The sequence below is a fragment of the Narcine bancroftii genome, chromosome 4, assembly GCF_036971445.1.
Source record: "Narcine bancroftii isolate sNarBan1 chromosome 4, sNarBan1.hap1, whole genome shotgun sequence".
Lineage (NCBI taxonomy): Eukaryota > Metazoa > Chordata > Chondrichthyes > Torpediniformes > Narcinidae > Narcine > Narcine bancroftii.
The window spans coordinates 231,772,549-231,792,823 of NC_091472.1; the positions used below are offsets into that span (position 1 = coordinate 231,772,549).

Here is a 20,275-nt window from a genome sequence, read left to right on the forward strand (position 1 = left end):
CCTGTTAATTATGTGGTAAATATATGCCTATAATGCTGTTGAGTAAGATTTTTCAATGATTGATAATGAAATGATACCAATCTGGTAACTTGGAGAAAAACTTGAAAATTTAATGGTTTCAAATCTTTGTTTATTTTAAGTGCTGCAAGAGGAAAGGATGGTTCAAAGTCACTGAGCACTGGTCAAATTACCTCCTGAAGCATTATTAACTGGCATTGAAGCTGCTGACATCAAAATTAAGTCTGTTCCAGGCATTATAGAAACAAAGTGAAATTGTTATGCTTTACAAACATACTAACAAATCTGAGAATAGGACATTCTCCACGTACTTACTAAACTTGGCAATATTAGTAAGACAGGCTACAATCCCTAACCTATTTCTTATGAGCCAATTTCACAATATGAAATTTTATAACACAGGTGTACATTCAGCCCATCACATTCATGCATTGAAAAGAACAGTTTGCTCGTTTCCACGCCGACCTATCTCAAAGTTCAGATTTATAGTCAGAGTACATACATGACATCACATACAACCCTGAAATTCCTTTCCCATGGGCCAGGCAGAATTTTACTTATCAGTGGTGTAATTGTGCTCAAGAAGAAGAAGTGTACACAAAAGAGAGAAATGTAAACAAAAACAAGTCAACAAATTGTAAATACTGTAAATACAGAAAAAAATAATCAGTAATAAATAATGTGCAAAATTAGAGTCCTTAAATGAGTCCTTGATTGAATCTGTTATTTTGAATTCTGATGGTGTTTATGAACCTGGTGATGTTGGTTTTGTGTCACTTATACTCATTCCTGATGACAGCAAAGAGAACAGCGCATGTCCTTGGTGGTGTGGATTTTGATACTCTTTGATGGAAGTGTTTCGAATAGATTTTCTCCATGGTGGGGAGAGTTTTGTCTGTTAAGTGACTCCCAGGAATTTAAATTTGCTCACCTTTGATTCTTCAATAATCACTGGATCGTACACCTCTGGTTTTCCCTTCCTAAAGTCTACAATCAACTCCTTGATTTTGGTGACATTGACTTGAGGCTTTTGTTAGTATACTATTCAGCCAAGTTTTAGAGAAATACAGCTCCTCTGTATTTTTTTAATTTTCTTTCAAAAATTCTTGATTTATGGATTCTAGGTCCACACTATGTCTGGTACAGTGTTCCAAAATATTATCAATAATCTACGAGAAAAATATCCCTTTGTTCTCCGATCATAACCTTAAGGTTTTTGCACATAGTGAAAATACTCCACAACTATTGACTCACCGTTCAGATCTGATGGAAAGAGAGCTCCCAGCATGAATTTGTTCCTTGGTCCACAAGCTTTAAAAAAAAACACTAACTGTAATTACTTCCTGGATCAACTGACCATGCTTTAGTGAACTACAGTTTTTCTCCTGAAAAACATTAATTTATTGTTTACTGCTTTTGGATTCATTAATTATACGTTTTCCAAATCGTTTTCATTTTGAGAACTTGGTTCACTTTATCACCAATTAAAGTCTCCTGCTTCAGGTGCCCGTAGTTACAGATGTGGTGCCAAGCAATGAAGATTTACTTGATGTTTTCACTAATTCCCATGTTGTTTGAGGCAAACAATTTTGGTGATAGAAATTGGACTGCTTTTCCCTTTTTGGCAATCTAATCCAGTAATTTCTTTAAGATGTTTATATATCTGATGTTCTATGGTTTCCACTACTTGGGAATCAGGAAACCAGCAGAGAAATGTCTTGTTGGTGTCTTATACCTTCAGACATTCCATGATTAGGTATGGAATACCCAGGGTTCAGATTAAATCACACCCTTCTTTATATCTGAAGGACAATCTCAAAAGATCCCATCCCCTCAATGCATGAAGCTGATATTGTCCATTTCTCACATCACATGTATCATTTTGAAGTAAAAACACAAAGCTGGAGAAACTCAGCAGGTCAAACAATGTACTTTATAGAGCAAAGATAAAGAGACATAACTAACGTTTTGGGCTTGAGCCCTTCATCAAGGTCTGGAAAAATGTTGGCAGGCGTCGGAATAAAAGGGTAAGGGGGGGAGACATGGTTGCAAAGGCAGGAAATAATAGGTGGAGAAGGGAGGGAGGGAACAGTAGCAAGCAAGGGAAGGAGGAACGTCTGGGGGAATAGAGAGGGAAGGGAGGGCTAACAGGGGGAAGGGAAGGGAGGGAGAAAGGAGGGCGGGTTAGCTGAAACCGGAAAAATCGATGTTAATGCCATCAGCTGGAGAGTGCCCAGATGGAAAATCAGGTGTTTTTCCTCCAATTTATGGGTGGTCTTGATGGGATAGTCAATGAGGCCATGGACAGATGTGAGTATGGGAATGTGATACAGAACTGAAATGGTTGGCCACTGGGAGGTCTCTGACACTGGTGCAGACAGAACAAAGGTGTTCAGCGATGTGATTTCCCAGTCTGCACCCAGTCTCTCCAATGTAGAGAAGGCCACAAAGGGAGCACCAGATGCAGTAAATAAATACTGCGGATACCTAAGTGAAGCGTTGCTGCAATTGAAAGGCCTGTTTGGGGCCGTGGACTGTGATGAGGGAGGAGATGTTGGTGCGTGTGGCACCTCCTGTGGCCATTGGGAAAGGCGCCGGGGGGATGATTGGTGGGGAAGAATGAGTACACAGGGGAGTTACGGAGGGAGCATTTCCTATGGAAGGCAGAGAGGGGAGGAGAGGTGGAGATATGTCTGGTAGTGGGATCCTGAGGTAAGTGCTGGAAATTCCAGAGGATAATGTGTTGGATGCAGAGTCTGGTGGGGTGGTAGGTGAGGACAAGGGAAATCCTGTGGTTGTTGCATCTGGGCTGGGGGGGCAGGGCAGGTGAGCAGGAAATGGAGAAGATGCAGGTGAGGGCTGCGTTGATGGTGGTGGAGGTAAAGCTACGTTTGTGGAAAAAAGGCAGACATTTCAGATGATCTGGACTGGAAGGCCTCATCTTGGGAACAGACGTGGCAGAGGTGAAGAAATTGAAAGAAGGGGATAGAATCTTTGCAGGGGACAGAGTGTGAGGAAGTGTAGACAAGGCAGTTGTGTGCATTGGTGGGTTTGCAATATATGTTGGTGGAAAGTTTGTCTCCCAAGATGGAGACAGAGAGACTCAGGAAGGGGAGAGTGTTGATGGAGATGGACCAGGTGAGTTTCAGATCAGGGTGAAAGTTGGCCGCAAGGTGAATGATGTTAACAAGCTTATTGCGGCTGCACAAGGCAGCCCTGATGTAGTCATCAATATAATGGAGGAAGAGTTGAGGAGCCTTGCATGTGTAGGCTTGCAGCATGGATTGCTTCACAAAGCCAGGCAGGCATAGTTGGGACCCATGCAAGCACTTAAGGCTACTTCTTTGATTTGGAGGAAGTGAGATGAATTAAAGGAGAAATTGTTTAGAGTGAGGATAAGTTCTGCCAGGCAGAGGAGGGTGGTGGTAGAGGGTGACTGGTCAGGTCTCTGGTCCAAAAAGAAGCAAAGTGCTTTAAGACCTTCTGTATGGGGGATGGGGGGATAAAGGGACTGGACATCCATCGTGAAGATGAGGCGGAACAGTTTGGGGATCTAAAGTCATTGAAGAGATGGAGGGCAAGTGAGGTATCATGGATGTAGGTGGGGAGGGATTGAACCAGGGGTGAAAAGATAGAGTCAAAGTAAGATGAAACTTGTTTGGTGGGTCAAGAGCAAGCAGACAACCCATATGGTTGGGTTTATGCATCTTTTTGTTTTATTTTAAGGATAAAGCATGGTAACAAGCCCTTCCAGTCCATGAGCTTGAGCTGCCCTAATACATCCATATGACCAATTAACCTGCAAACCCCATATATTTTTGGAGAGTGAGAGAAAACTTTGCTTTGTGACCACTTTTGCAGACAATACAAGGATTGGAGGAGGGGCAGGTGTGTTAGGAGGCACTGAGTCAGCAGAAGGACTTAGATAGTAAAGGAGATTTGGCAAGGAAATGGCAGATGGATACAGTATAGAGAAATGTGTGATCCTTCATTTTGGTGAAAGGAATAAAGACATAGATAATTTTTTAAATAGGTAATGAGTTCAGAATCAGAGGCACAGAGAGATTTGGGAGTTCTCCTGCAAGACTTCCGAAAGGTCAACATGCAAGTAAAGTCAGTGATAAGGAATGCAAAAAGCATTCATTTCAAGAGGGACTAGAATATAAAAGAAGGGATCTGTTATTGAGGCTTTATAAGGCATTGGTCAGACCACACTTGGAATATTGTGAATAGTTTTGGGCTGCATATCTAAGGAAGGATGTGTTAGCATTGGAGAGGGTCCAAAGGAGGTTTACAAGAAAGATCCCAGGGATGAAAGGGTTAACATATGAGGAGCATTTGATGGCTGGATTGTACTTGCTGGAGTTTAGAAGAATGAGAGGGGGAGGGGTGATCTCATTAAAACATCAAATACTGAAAGACCTGGATAGAGTGAATGTGAAGAGAATTTCCCATGGAGGAGGAATCTGGGACCAGAGGGAACAGCCTCAAAATACTAAAATATCCCTTTGGGACAGCAATGAGGAGCAATTTCTTTATCCAGAGGGTGGTAAATTTGTGAAATTCATTGCCATAGATGGCAGTGGAGGCTGTTATTGAGGATATTTAAGGCAGAGGTAGATACGTTCTTGATCAGGAAGGAAATCAAAGGTTATGGGGAGAAGGCAGGAGAATGGGGTTGAAAAGGCTAGATGGAATGATGTGAAAGACTTGATAGGATGAATGGCCTAATTCCACTCCTATAACTTATGATCTTATGGAAACTGGAACACCCCGAAAACACCCATGTGGGTCCTGGGAGGAACATACAAACTCCTTACAGCAGTGGTTCTCAACCTTATTTTTTCCACTCACATACCATCTTAATTAAGCCCTAACTAACCACAGAGCACCTATGGCATTGGTGCTTTGTGGTTAGTAAGAGATTACTTAAGGTAGAACTACAGGGGAATCACGCTGCTCTCCATTGCAGGCAAAATCTTCGCTAGGATTCTCCTAAATAGAATAATACCTAGTGTCGCCGAGAATGTTCTCCCAGAATCACAGTGCGGCTTTCGCGCAAACAGAGGAACTACTGACATGGTCTTTGCCCTCAGACAGCTCCAAGAAAAGTGCAGAGAACAAAACAAAGGACTCTACATCACCTTTGTTGACCTCACCAAAGCCTTCGACACCGTGAGCAGGAAAGGGCTTTGGCAAATACTAGAGCGCATCAGATGCCCCCCAAAGTTCCTCAACATGGTTATCCAACTGCACGAAAACCAACAAGGTCGGGTCAGATACAGCAATGAGCTCTCTGAACCCTTCTCCATTAACAATGGCGTGAAGCAAGGCTGCATTCTCGCACCAACCCTCTTTTCAATCTTCTTCAGCATGATGCTGAACCAAGCCATGAAAGACCTCAACAATGAAGACGCTGTTTACATCCGGTACCGCACGGATGGCAGTCTCTTCAATCTGAGGCGCCTGCAAGCTCACACCAAGACACAAGAGAAACTTGTCCGTGAACTACTCTTTGCAGACGATGCCGCTTTAGTTGCCCATTCAGAGCCAGCTCTTCAGCGTTTGATGTCCTGTTTTGCGGAAACTGCCAAAATGTTTGGCCTGGAAGTCAGCCTGAAGAAAACTGAGGTCCTCCATCAGCCAGCTCCCCACCATGACTACCAGCCCCCCCACATCTCCATCGGGCACACAAAACTCAAAACGGTCAACCAGTTTACCTATCTCGGCTACACCATCTCATCAGATGCAAGGATCGACAACGAGATAGACAACAGACGCGCCAAGGCAAATAGCGCCTTTGGAAGACTACACAAAAGAGTCTGGAAAAACAACCAACTGAAAAACCTCACAAAGATAAGCGTATACAGAGCCGTTGTCATACCCACACTCCTGTTCGGCTCCGAATCATGGGTCCTCTACCGGCATCACTTACGGCTCCTAGAACGCTTCCACCAGCGTTGTCTCCGCTCCATCCTCAACATTCATTGGAGCGACTTCATCCCTAACATCGAAGTACTCGAGATGGCAGAGGTCGACAGCATCAAATCCATGCTGTTGAAGATCCAACTGCGCTGGGTAGGTCACGTCTCCAGAATGGAGGACCATCGCCTTCCCAAGATCGTGTTATATGGCAAGCTCTCCACTGGCCACCGTGACAGAGGTGCACCAAAGAAGAGGTACAAGGACTGCCTAAAGAAATCTCTTGGTGCCTGCCACATTGACCACCGCCAGTGGGCTCAAACCGTGCATCTTGCCGCTCCACAGTTCAGCGGGCAGCAACCTCCTTTGAAGAAGACCGCAGAGCCCACCTCACTTACAAAAGACAAAGGAGGAAAAACCCAGCACCCAACCCCAACCAACCAATTTTCCCCTGCAACCACTGCAACCGTGTCTGCCTGTCCCGCATCGGACTTGTCAGCCACAAACGAGCCTGCAGCTGACGTGGACATTTACCCCCTCCATAAATCTTGGTCCGCGAAACCAAGCCAAAGAAAAAGAAGATGAGTGGAGAAAAAAAAGGTTGAGAACCACTGCGTTACAGAGAGTCAGATTTGAACCTGGGACACTGGCGCCATAATCGCATTGTGCTAAACCATGCCACCAAATCTGTGACCTATAAAGAATAATTGTGACTAATTATGATTCAAGTATAAAGCAACATCATACACATTTCTTTTACATTGTCAAACCAAAAACAAGTGGACAATTTCTTACCACCTGTATGCTATTAGTCTGTGCTCCTCGCCTTCCCCTTGCTCCCTCCTCTCCACTCCTCCTCCCTCTCCCCCCACCTTTTTATTCAGGCACTGGTCCATTTTTTGCTTATATCTTGACAAAGGGCTTAAGCTTGAAACATTTGTTACGCTTTACTTCCTATAGATGCTGAGTGACTTGCAGAGTTTTTACAGCACTTAATCCCAAGACTTTCTTGTTTAACATCTTCATTCCATCACCCACTTTGGTTTCAGAGGGTGAAGTGTTAATTTTGTGATTGGACTTTGCCATCACTAGCATCATGTGTTTGTGTGGTGTACAGGCTGGCCTTATTGGAAGAGGATATCCAGGATTTAGGCATTTGACAATTCTTGCACCACACCTAACTCATATTGGAACCTCTTCATCCTCCACACAACTCACATTCCAACTCCATCAACTCCTCTGCTTTGTTTCATCTTTAGACTTGGAGATGTTATAATCAGCTCCCCCATTAAAACTGTTTATATATTGTGAATAGCTAGGATTCAAGTCACTGTTTATCACATGGTAAAAGTTCAATTTACTGCCCACTGTTGTCTGTCTGTCATTTGGGGTTAAGGGAATTTTAGATGTGGGAATAGTGGACATATTTTATGTTTTAGAAGTGTTGTCTTACAGTGTGTTCAAAGAACGAAAACAGAAATGGATAAGGAGAGAAGGTGGTGATGAGGAAGCGGAAATGAGAGGTAAACAAAGTATGAAATGGCCATGTTGAACTATATGACTATAAATATTAATGGAATACATAGCCAAATCAAAAGGAAGAGGCTGTTAAACGTACTGAAGAAAGAAAAAACTGATATAGCATTCGTGCAGGAAAGACACCTAACTGAAGTGGAACACAAGAAATTAAGGAGAGACTGGGTAGGGCACGTAACGGCAGCATCATATAAATTCAAAAGCCAGAAGAGTAGCTATATTAATCATTAAAAATGTACCAATCAAAATAGAGGAGGAAATAATAGATCCAGCAGAGAGGTATGTAACGATAAAGGGTCGGATATATTCAGAATTTTGGAATTTGCTCATTGTATATGCACCTAATGAAGAGGATCAAAAATTTATGCAAGATATCTTTTTGAAGATTGCAGACACGCAGGGGAATATATTGATAGGAGGGGACTTTAACCTTAATTTGGACTCAAAGATGGACAAAACTGGACAAAAGACTAGCAGAAAGAACCAAGTAACCAAATTTATGGTTAAATCGATGCAAGAAATGCAACGTTTGGATATATGGAAGAGACAACACCCAAAGGAGAAGGAATACTCATATTATTCGGGTAGACACAAAACATACTCAAGGATAGACCTGTTCTGTTGTCAGCCCACATCCAAGGGAGAGTTAGAAAAATGGAATATAAAGATAGATTGTTATCGGATCACTCACCCCTGTTATTAGAAATAAAGCTGGAGGACATCCCACCAAGAACATATAGATGGAGATGAAACTCCATGCTACTTAAAAGACAGGATTTTGGAGAATTCATTGAGCGACAAATTAAAATGTACTTTGAAATAAATACAGAATCAGTGAAAGATAAATTTATACTATGGGATGCAATGAAAGTGTTTATCAGAGGGCAGATAATAAGTTATGTAACTAAGATGAAGAAGAACTACAATCGGGAAATAGAACAGCTGGAAAGGGAAATTGCAAGTACAGAAAAAGAATTAGCAACAAGGGAAGATACAACAAAAAGAAGAGAATTGGCGGACAAAAAAATAAAATATGAAACATTACAAACATACAAGGTGGAGAAGAACATAATGAAGATAAAACAGAAGTATTATGAGCTAGGAGAAAAAACGCATAAAATACTAGCTTGGCAGCTTAAGACAGAACAAACTAAAAGAACAGTACTGGCATCAAGGAAAAAGGACAAACAAATTACATATAACCCAACAGAGATCAATGAAAACTTCAAGGAATTCTATGAGCAATTATATCGAACTGAGGAACGAAGGGAAAGAAGACAAAATAGATGAGTTTCTAGTGAAAATTGAACTACCAAAATTGCAAGAGGAGCAAAATAAATTAATAAAATCATTTGAAAGAGAGGAAATATATTAAAAAAACTACCGAATAATAAAAAGCTGGGAGAGGACAGACTCCCAATAGAATTCTATAAAACATTTAAAGACTTATTAATTCCTCCTCTCCTGGAAGTAATGAACCAGATTGAAGAAATACAAAACATGCCAGATTCATGCAAAACAGCAATAATTACAGTAATAGCAAAGACGGTGAAAGATCCACTAACACCAGCATCGTATAGACCAATATCTCTACTCAACACAGATTATAAGATAATAGCTAAACTATTAGCAAACAGATTGGCTGACTGTGTACCAAAAATAGTAAAACTAGATCAAACTGGATTTATTAAGAAAAGACGAACAACAGTCAATATCTGTAAGTTAATTAACTTAATCCATGCAGTACAAGGAAACAAGACACCAACAGTGGAGGTTGCCTTAGACGCAGAGAAAGCCTTTGACAGAGTAGAATGGAATTATTTATTCAAAGTACTACAGAAGTTCAACCTACCAGAGAAATATATTAATTGGATTAAAGCATTATATAAGGGACCATTGGCGAGGAGACAGTAAATGGATATATATCAAACCAATTTAAATTAAGCAGGTCAACTAGGCAGGGATGTCCACTATCTCCCTCACTGTTCGCGTTAGCTATAGAGCCACTGGCAGAACTGATAAGAACAGAAAATAATATAAGAGGGATAAAAATAAAAGAGAAGGAATATAAAATCAGTCTATTTGCAGATGACATCATAGTATACTTAACAGAACCAGAAATATCAATAAAAGAATTACATAAGAAATTGAAGGAATATGGAGAAGTATCGGGGTACAAGATCAACGCAAATAAAAGTGAAGCGATGCCAATGAATAATGCGGATTTCACAAAGTTTAAGAAAGATTCACCATTTAGATGGCAAACACAAGCAATCCGATACCTAGGTATTCAACTAGATAATAATCTAGGCCATCTATACAAACTAAATTATCAGCCATTAATGGCTGAAATTACAAGATGACTTAGAACATTGTAAAGATTTACCACTAACACTGATAAGAAGGGTAAATTGCATTAAAATGAATATCTTCCCAAGGATACAATACATATTCCAATCATTACCAATTCACCTAACAGAGAAATTCTTCAAGGAGCTAAAGAAAATAATAAGGAAATTTTTATGGAAAGGGGGGAAACTGAGGATAGCGCTAGATAAATTTAAAGAATGGTACAAACAAGGGGGCTTACAGCTACCAAACTTTAAGAATTATTATAGAGCAGCAAAATTAAGATACCTATCAGATTTTTATCAAACAAGGGAAAAACCAGATTGGAACAGATTAGAGCTAGATAAAATAGGGGAGAAGGTACCTGAACATATACTATATAAGTGAGATGAAAAGCTGGTGCAACATGGGAATTCACCAGTACTGCACCATCTGCTCAACATTTGGAAGAAGATTCACATACAAAGGTAAAAAAACAAATTATCAACTACCAACATTAATATTGACGCAAAATCAACTAATCCCCTTCACAATAGATAACCTTTCCTTTAGAGAATGGGAGAGAAAAGGGATCAAAAGAATAGAAAATTGTTTTTCTGGAAATAAATTATTATCTTTTGAACAAATGAAGTGCAAATATGGTATAACTCATGGTACAATGTTTGCATACCACCAAATGAAAACCTACTTGAAGGACAAACTGGGAAGCAGGCTGAGGTTACCAGAAGGAAGCAATTTTGAATATGTGATTACAGACACAATGATAATTAAAAGATTTATAACAAATATGTACATCAAACTGCAAGAGAAAGAGGATGAGGAAACAAGCTTAAACCTAAACAAAAATGGGAACAAGATCTAAACATAAAGATAAAGAATGAAACATGGGAAAAGCTATGCTCCGGAACTATGAGAAATACAATAAACACGAGGTTACGCATAATACAATATAATTGGTTACACAGGCTATACACCACGCCCCAAAAGTTAAATAGATGGGACCCAACAGTATCAGACAGATGTTTTCGCTGTAAGAAGGAAACGGGAACAACAGTACATGCAATTTGGGCATGTGAGAAAGTGGAAAAGTTTTGGGAAGATCTAAATCAGGTATTAAATAAAATCACAAAAAGCAACATACCAAAAAATCCAGAGATCTTTCTTCTAAGTAATATAAGAAGTAAAGAACTGGGACTCGATTTGGATGGAGCACAAAAAAGATTTATTATGATAGCCTTAGCTGTAGCAAAAAAATGTATTATGTCAACCTGGAAATTAGAAGATAACCTGATAATACAGCAATAGTACATAGAAATGAATAAATGTATTCCATTGGAAAAAATAACATATAATTTAAGAAATACATCACAGTATTCGAACAAATTTGGGAACCGTACATGGAACACAACAGAGAAGTCCTACCACGGACCTCCACCATCTAAAATGACAGAAGGAGAAGAAGATGAACTGACCCAGTATGTAAAAGTAGATGACACAAATTTCTTGTTTATTTTCATTGTGTGATGACATTGTTTAATGGGTTTAATGTATCATATATGTTGAACGTTGAGTGGATGGGGAGGGGGTTGAAGGAGGGAGGGAAGGGAGGGGGAAAAGGGGAGAAAATGACACTGTGTATATTCAAGAGGGAAATGTTTCTGTGTATTTTGGTCAGTATGGTTCATAGTGTGAAAAATAAAAAAAAATTTAAAAATAAAAAAAAACTAAATTCTCTATCCATGCCAAACCATGTAGTTTAATTTCAGGACAGCACCATCAACTAGTAGAGCCACTGCCTCAGAACTCCTGCATATTGGTGCTGCCTGTGAGGTGTTTGCATGTTCTCCTTGTGACTGCGTGACCTTCTTTATATTTTGGTTTCCTGCAGATAGGGAGATATTAGAGTAGATGTCTATGGCTTGGGTCAATAAACTATAAGCAGCTTGAAGGATGAAAGACAGGAACAGCAGGAATGATGCTCTGGAAGGGAATTATGCTCTGTAAATTACTTCTGTGCATTTAGTTCCATAAGGGTATTTATGAGAGCACCAGCCACTCTTGAAACTAACACTATTTATGGACAGCAACTGGCTGCTCTTTATTTGATGTGATATTCCAGTGTTTAGTATTTCTCAAAAGGAGTCCCTGACATAATTTCAGCAAATTGTAAAGTGCTCCTGTCAGGTACTCAAGAGACGTGAACTGAATACAACCATCACTACCTGCAATGAAAATCTGTGTTTCTTTGACAAGGGAATAGATGAGAAATCTTTAACTATTGACTAAGGAGAGTAGCTAACAATTATCATGGTACCATAAAAAGAAAACACCATAAATTATAAATAACCAGTCCAAAATAAATCAAACAGAGGGAAGGGTTTTAAGGTGATCAAGTTTCAAATAGATTTTTCAAGGTCTTTACCTGTGAGATCTGCTTTTGATAAAAGAATCCAGTGCTTTTATGATAATTAATTGTCATTAAGTTATTGCTGCTGTTCACTCAAAGACCCAACTAATCCATAGAGTATGCAGAAAAATGATATTTTAATGGGAAGTGCTAGTACAGAGACTAGGCAGTGCACTGAGGCAGAAAATATTTTTATTGTATTCAGAATATAGCTTCACAGTCTGGCCAGAATGATGTCTCCTCTGCTGCTTGTACAACAAGTTCAAAGTGAAGAGAATTTGGATCCAGTTTGAAATCAGTTCCCACAGCCACCTTTCCCTGTTGGCAACATTGGTCCAATAACCTGTCATGAGTTGACTAAATAGCATAAGTATGAGCTAACCAGCCTGACTCACAGATAAAAGAAAGATTTTCATTGTGACAATGAACTATTGAATGGGAAACTAAACACGATAATGAGTAGAAATGTAACACATCCATCAACTTGTAATATGTAATTGGAAAATTAATCTCAAAAATTTGGTCAACAAAATAAGGTATGGTGAGAGGGTTAGAAGGATCACACAAATCACCAAAAACGGCAGATAGCATTGTTAAATTAAAGAGGGCATATACTGTATAAAATTTAAAACCATGCACCATTTCTAATGGGAAAAATAAAAAGACCAGATGTAAGCAGTGTACAATTCTGCTGCCAGAATTATAGTGCAGATCTTGGAGAAAAAGAACTGTGAATTTTAGAGAAAAGGATGATCAAGGTGTGAGTCTTCTTCGAAGAGAGAGCACCTAATGTTGCTCTGATAGAGATTTTGTAAAAGCTAACAGAGAGATTAATGTTGCCTAAAAAAAACACACCTCTCTCCTCATCTGCCCGCTGACCAATGCCAGCAGTACCAATTGTCTTCAGGGTTTGAAGACAAAGAAGAGGTCAGCACAGCTGGGAACACCTCTCAGCCTTATACTTGCAGACACATTGATGACATTGCTTGGCCTATAATTAGACTCCAAGCCTTCTCAACAAGTGTTTAACCTGATTTAGCAGCTCCGACATAGACTGCTCCTCTGTGTATTCCAGGTATGAAGGCCTGTTTCTGAACAAATACCTTCTCAGTGGTTTTCCTTGCTTTTGCTCTTCTTGCTACTTTGTGAATATCATGACCAAGCTCAACAGTATTTTCATGTTCTGTAATTGAAAAAGGCAAAAATGACTTTTGCTTTCCACTCTGCAGAAGATCTGACACATGCAAACCTAACAGTTAAAACCAATACCAGAAACACTTTGGGAGCCAGATACAAGTAAAAACTTAAATGTCCATGAGACCACTTTAATGTTTTTACATAGTACATTGTCACCTTATATTGCCTCGTGGTATTCTCCCACCCTATCACAGATTCTCCCCTCAGCTCCTCTTCCAACTGTAAAAATGGTTCAGCGGTCACACAATTCACTTCAGATATCATGTTAACAGTCACAGATGCTGAAGTTCCCAAATGTATTATTACAGAATTTGCATGTCTGCAGCTTCTGTTCATGTTAAAGATTATAATGATTTAAGTTAACTATCAGTACAAATGAAAATATCCAGCAGATTTGGAATAAAATGATTTCCATCTGACCTAACCTGACAAAAATATTAAATAGCACAGAAAAGTAAACTCCATGACAACTCATTGAAATAACATATTATATAATAAATATGTATGTATATAAATGTACACATACACATGTAAATGTATATACACACACAAACATATTATATGTATATGTGTGTGTGTATATGTATAGATTGTATGTGTGTATGTAGTCATACACTGCAATCTACCTCCGTGGATGGAGCGGAGACAACGCTGGTGGAAGCGTTCTAGGAGCCGTAGGTGGTGCCGGTAGAGGACCCATGATTCGGAGCCGAACAGGAGTGTGGGTATGACAACGGCTCTGTATACGCTTATCTTTGTGAGGTTTTTCAGTTGGTTGTTTTTCCAGACTCTTTTGTGTAGTCTTCCAAAGGCGCTATTTGCCTTGGCGAGTCTGTTGTCTATCTCATTGTCGATCCTTGCATCTGATGAAATGGTGCAGCCGAGATAGGTAAACTGGTTGACCGTTTTGAGTTTTGTGTGCCCGATGGAGATGTGGGGGGGCTGGTAGTCATGGTGGGGAGCTGGCTGATGGAGGACCTCAGTTTTCTTCAGGCTGACTTCCAGGCCAAACATTTTGGCAGTTTCCGCAAAGCAGGACGTCAAGCGCTGAAGAGCTGGCTCTGAATGGGCATGTATATATACATTATGTATGTCTATATAAACACACAGCACCTTGCACAATTTCAGCTATACAAAGCACTTATTAGCCAATGTAATACTTTTGAAGTGTTGTCATAATTCTGATCCTCGTAATGTAGCAGACTATTTGCAACTTCCCACAAGCAGTAATATGATCATGAACACATCATCTGTTTCAGATTTGTTGCCTGTGGGATAAATTTAGCTAGGATATTAAGGCTAATTTTGCTGATCTTTCTCAAAATTGAGCAATGGGATTTTTTAATGCCTAGTCAGCTTAAATTCTCAAGAAAAAGATGACAGCACAGACAATGCAGCACTGCCTTAATACTGCACTGAGGTGATCTTGTGCACTTAGGACTCTGGAATAGTACTTGAACCCCACAGCCTCTGAATCAAAGGCTTTACTTGTGTTATTGAGGTACTGACGATACATTGGTGTATGGGCTGAATCACAACTTGATGATTCCAAAATAGACATCTTTAAAAACATGTGATGTAATTGTGGCTATGTAAGAGGAAATGTCTGTCTATGAAGTTGACACTGTTTGCCAAATAATTTCATTGAGAATGACTGGCTCTTAGCAATTGTACTAGCTGTGTAAGACTTGAATGTTCAAAGTGAGAGAGATGCGCACAGGGTGCTTGACATCCAATAGGCACTGAGATCAGACTGCACTCTGACCAGAAACCTGGTGGCTAACCTCAGATCAATTGATCAGTGTCTGCAGGGATTCAGTGAATATAAACGGATAGCGACAGGAAAGAATTTCAGCAGCATCTCTTCCACCTGCACACATGATGGAAAAGCCTTCAGTAGTTAGGACTACTTGATGTCTGTTTAATTTGGGTGGCAATTTATACAAGCTGGTACTTCGGGAACTTTCTGATTCCTTTTGGACATGGTGAAAATAAAAGCACTAGCACAAAATCAAGACTGAGAAAGGTCCTGTATACATAGCTCAAGGTTGTCCTGGCTGTACTTATGGGACCTATAATTCCAACTCTTCAATTTTTAATGTCTGTTCTTGTGTATTGTACAAGCATTTCAGCTTCAATAATCCCAGTAGATTGCAAGCTTAAAAGTAATATATTATTTTGGGAAATAATGTCCAGAGGTTATCTTATATTTGACAAAGCCCATCATTCTATTCCAACTTTTTTCATGTTCTCATTGTTGAAAACACGGGCTGCTGAGAAAGGGCCTTGTTAAGCCCACTGTAAATTCCCAGTGGTACTGCAGTTTTACAAATACAATAGTATCAGCACATTGCAAATTCAACGTATGGGGTGAGACAAACTGACCAATTCTCTCTATGGATGCTGCCTGACCCATTGTCTCTCTTTGTCTGCTTTCGATTCTAGCATATGATGGAGACACAGTGGCTAAATTCCTGAACTAGAAATCCTAAGGTCTGGACTAACAATCCAGGGACAAATGTTCAAATCCTATCACAGCAATGTAGAATTTAATAACTTGGAACAACTAGCTGTAGTTGCCCTTCAAACCCAGATCACTGATGTCCTCCAGGGAAAGTAAATCTACCACTATTACCTGGTCTTGCTTAGATGTGACTTAGGGCCCAGCCTGGAGCACTGCACCAATATTGCAACAGAAGCTGATTGTCACCTTTTTGAGGGTAACACTGGACAACATTTTTTTTTCAAAAGGTTTGCTTCCTGAAAAAATGGTGATTATGATAGTCAACTTCAGACTAAACACAAAGATCATTTCCGATTTCATTGTGTTGGTTCAAATGACTCTAAAAATGTTTTGCCGCTGATTTTTGGTTGTACTCAGCATCTGATGCCTCGCTTGTCAGTGTCCGACAATAGTCAGTCAGCATTGATGGATTCCAGTTGTCCTGATACTGCCCTGATCACAATGTCCATGTGAAATCTGTTACCATGTTTGTCACTGACTACACCAAGACCAGGAAGGAACACCCAAGTTTGAATGCAGCAAATGAATTTTCAAAGATATGTGGCATTTCATGGTTTTGTATTTGAAGCATGTTAAATATGATAGGAAATCACAAAAATAGGTTATATCTCAAAGAATAGTATATGATAGGAAACATTGAAGGTGATTTTCATGATCAGCAGCCCAAAAATCCATAAAATACACCCAAAAGTGCTCAAGAAGTAATATCTTCATTGTCCATGTAATTAGAGATGGGCAATAAATGCTGACCTTGTCATGAAACCTGAAGAATGAATAAATGTTTTAAAAGTCTGTTAGGACATGGAAGGAATAAGTTGTTGGCTGATGTTCCCCACTCCAATGTTAGAGCTGCAATGAATGAGTAGTGAGAGATTAGATATGTTATGACATTAATTCAAGGGTACTTTGATCAGTGGTGGATTGGGAGTAGTTGAGATAACACATATAGTTATTGGATTTATTTCAACCCAGAGGAACAGATGATAAAATCAGGTGGGGGGTTCTGCTTTTAGACAATTGTGTTTTGCACCAATTACTGTATATGATAGGAAAGGGAGAAAGTTAGAACAGGCAAGTCTTAAAATGTGGATAGATATAGAAGACGCCTCCGCCATTTCTTCATTACTCATTATAACTTTCACAGCTTTAGTTGCTAATGAACACCATTTCCTTTTGTTTATCAATTACCTTTCATGCATAGGAACATTTACTTTCTACTGATTTACTGTCATAATCCATTTCAAGTTCAAATTCAAGTTTATTACTATTACCCCACAAAACAGCATTCTCCAGTCCTCGGTGCAAAAACACACCAGATATAACACACATACAGACATACAATGCATATACACTACATTTATACAATATATATCTAAATAAATAAATAGTGTTTCATAAATAGTAGAGTCCTGGAGGGTTTGAATCAGCAATTCATTACGACATTAAGCAGTCTCGTTGCCCATGGGAAGAAGCTGTTTCTCAGCTTGGTGGTTCTGTCTCTGATACTTCTGTATCTTTTTCCTGATGGAAATGCTGTGGGAGGGGTCCTCAATGATTTTGTGAGCCCTCTTTAAACAATGATCCCAATAGATCACGTTGATGGGGTGGGGGGAACATCCCAGTGATCCTCTCTGCTGCTCTTATGGTCCTGTGGATTGATCTCTGATCCAATGCTCTACTGCAACCATACCACATTGTGATGAAGCTGGCCAGGACACTCTCAATCAAGTTGACAGGAGGGTGGCCAGTAACCTTGCCTGCCTCCGTCTTCTCAAGAACTGCAGTCGCTGGAACTATCTTGAAGGAGATGTGATTTTATAAAGTTTGGTCTTTACGAACTTCCTGACAAGTGAAGAGATGCTTGGTGAGCAGGGTAGATTACTTTTTAAGTGGACTCTGAAGAATTTGGTATCCTCTATTCTCTCCAATACCAAGCTTAGGGTGGCCATTTCCAAATTTCCAAAAAGGAGGACATAGTCATAGATTACCATATATTTACAGTGTGATTAAAAATATATATATTTTTAGTAAAATTTAAACCATTTTGCAAAAATGTGTGTGTGTCTATATATATGGTAACCAATGACCTTGTCCTCCTTTTGGAATGGTCACCCTAACCAAGCTATTAATGTGTAGAGGACGGTGGTCATCCTTCGTCCTTCTGAAGCCCACAATCATTTCCTTTGTCTGGTCCACGTTGAGACTCAGGTCGTTATTCTCACACCATACCACGAGATTTTCCACCTCTTCTCTGTAGTGTGACTCATTGTTGCTGGTGAGGCCAACGACTGCCTTGTCATCTGCAAACTTGATGTAGGCAATGGAGCTGGATCTGATGATCCAGTCTTGAGTCAGTAGCATGAAGAGAAGTGGACTGAGCACATAGCCCTGCAGTGCGCCAGTACTCAGTGTGCTAGTGTTCGATGGCCTACAGTTGATCCAGACAAACTATGGTCTTTCCATTAGTAAGTCTAGAATCCAGTTACAGAGATAGGGACAGCTTCTCCACCAGCTTCTGGGAAATTATATTAAACGCCAAGCTGAAGTTGATGACGTGACGTTCTCCAGGTAGGTTAAGATGCAGTGGAGGGACAGGGCTATAGCATCATCAATGGAACAGTCTTGTCTGTAGATGAATTGAAATGGGTCAGTGTCTCTGGGAGATACACTTTGATGCATTCCATCACCAGACCTTCGAAGCATTTTATAATGGTGGACATCAGTGACTCGTTGAGGCCTATTACTGTTGCCTTCTTTGATACCAGGATGATGGTGGCTGTCTTGAAGTCCATGGGGACAATGACTTACTGCAGGGGGATGTTGAACATGTCCGTAAGGATCTCTGTCAGTTGGTCTGCGCAATACTTCGGAACCTGACCAGGAAAGTTGTCTGGTCTTGCTGCCTTGTGTGGGTTCACCTCAAACACAACTAAGCAGGGGGGCCGTTCATTATTATTAATAGTTTCAATAACCCTGACAATCATCAGGTTTCTGATTCTTTTGTGCATTTTTGGAAGTCTTAACTTTGGCCATTCTTCACTGAAATTTTCCCATCAATCAGATAATTAACACTGGTGATGGTTTTTGACAGATTAACCCCTGACAAAAACAGCAACACGTTAGGTGACTCTACAAAGGGGCAACCTCAAGTTGAAAGGCAGCAAGCAAAGGAAATGCACTGCATTTTGTATGAGATTCTAAAGCAAATAATTAAAGGTAAATATCAGCAAGCGGTGAGGGTGAACAATCCACATGTTGGTTTTCCAGTCATCCTGAGAATTATACATTCTGTAGTCCTAAATCAACATTTTATATGGTAATACTGAAAAAAATGAGGTGTGAAAGTTTTATTAAGGACAGTTAAGCTTGTTTCATACATATAGAAGCTATCTGCACAATTCCATCTGACCAGACACACTATAGAATTGATAATTCTTTGAATGGAATTGGATTTTTTTTATTGCCACATGCATTGAGACACAGCAAAAAGCTTTGTTTTGTGTGCTAACCAAGCAAGTCAACTCATAGAACAGATTGTGTATCAATAAATAAATAAACAACAGGGTAGGGAGTTATGCTGCAATAAATAAAATAATGCATGGGTTTTCCAAGAAGTCAAAAAGTATAGTGCTGTATATAGAGAAAAGTATAATTAAAAACTGTGCAAAAGCATAATCTTTTAACAATGAGAGGACCGTTTAAGAGACTAATAACAACCAGAAACTGTCCTTGAATCTGGAATTTCGCGTTATCAGGCGCATATATCTTCTGTCTGATGGAAGTGGGGTGGAAGATACATTTTTTTTAACAATAGAATACAGTAGAAGCTGAATATGGCCATTGAATTCTGTGCCACCCAATTACCCCCAATCAACCTCTTATGTATTTTTGGAGGGTAGGAGGAAACTGGAGCACCATGGGAAAACCCACACAGGTCACAGGGAAAACATACAAACACCTTACAACAGTGCCAGATTTGAATCCAGGTTGCTGGTGTTGTAATAGCACTGGGTTAACCGCCACACTAACCATGCCACCATGTGTGCTACCAGACATTCATGTAAAGATAATTTTGTGAAAGATTTTAAAAGTGGCAGAAGAAATCAAAAAGAGACGATTCTCAAGTAGTGTGCTATCAGTTCAAAGATCCTGCCATTTGGGACTTTTAGAGAGATTTCTTCAGTTATGTTATTGGCAAATGAGGGGTTAACAGATCTGAAAACAAGCTCTTGAAATGGGATTAAATTTAAGAAAAGGTTTAGCTGAAATAAATTAAAGCAGTATAAATATTTTATTACCATATTATGTAGTATGGTTTAAAG

General features: G+C 39.7%; 1 long non-coding RNA gene across 1 annotated transcript in view; it reads right to left on the bottom strand.

Moving 5' to 3' along the window:
• Positions 1-1,273: 1,273 nt before the first annotated feature.
• Positions 1,274-20,275, bottom strand: part of LOC138761708 (uncharacterized) — a 164,655-nt gene continuing 145,653 nt past the window's right edge. Inside the window, exons 6-7 of the long non-coding RNA XR_011356443.1 lie at positions 13,336-13,415; positions 1,274-1,329 (exon numbers count right to left, since the gene is read on the bottom strand). This is a non-coding gene — a long non-coding RNA (uncharacterized lncRNA). The remainder of the gene's footprint in view (positions 1,330-13,335; positions 13,416-20,275) is intronic.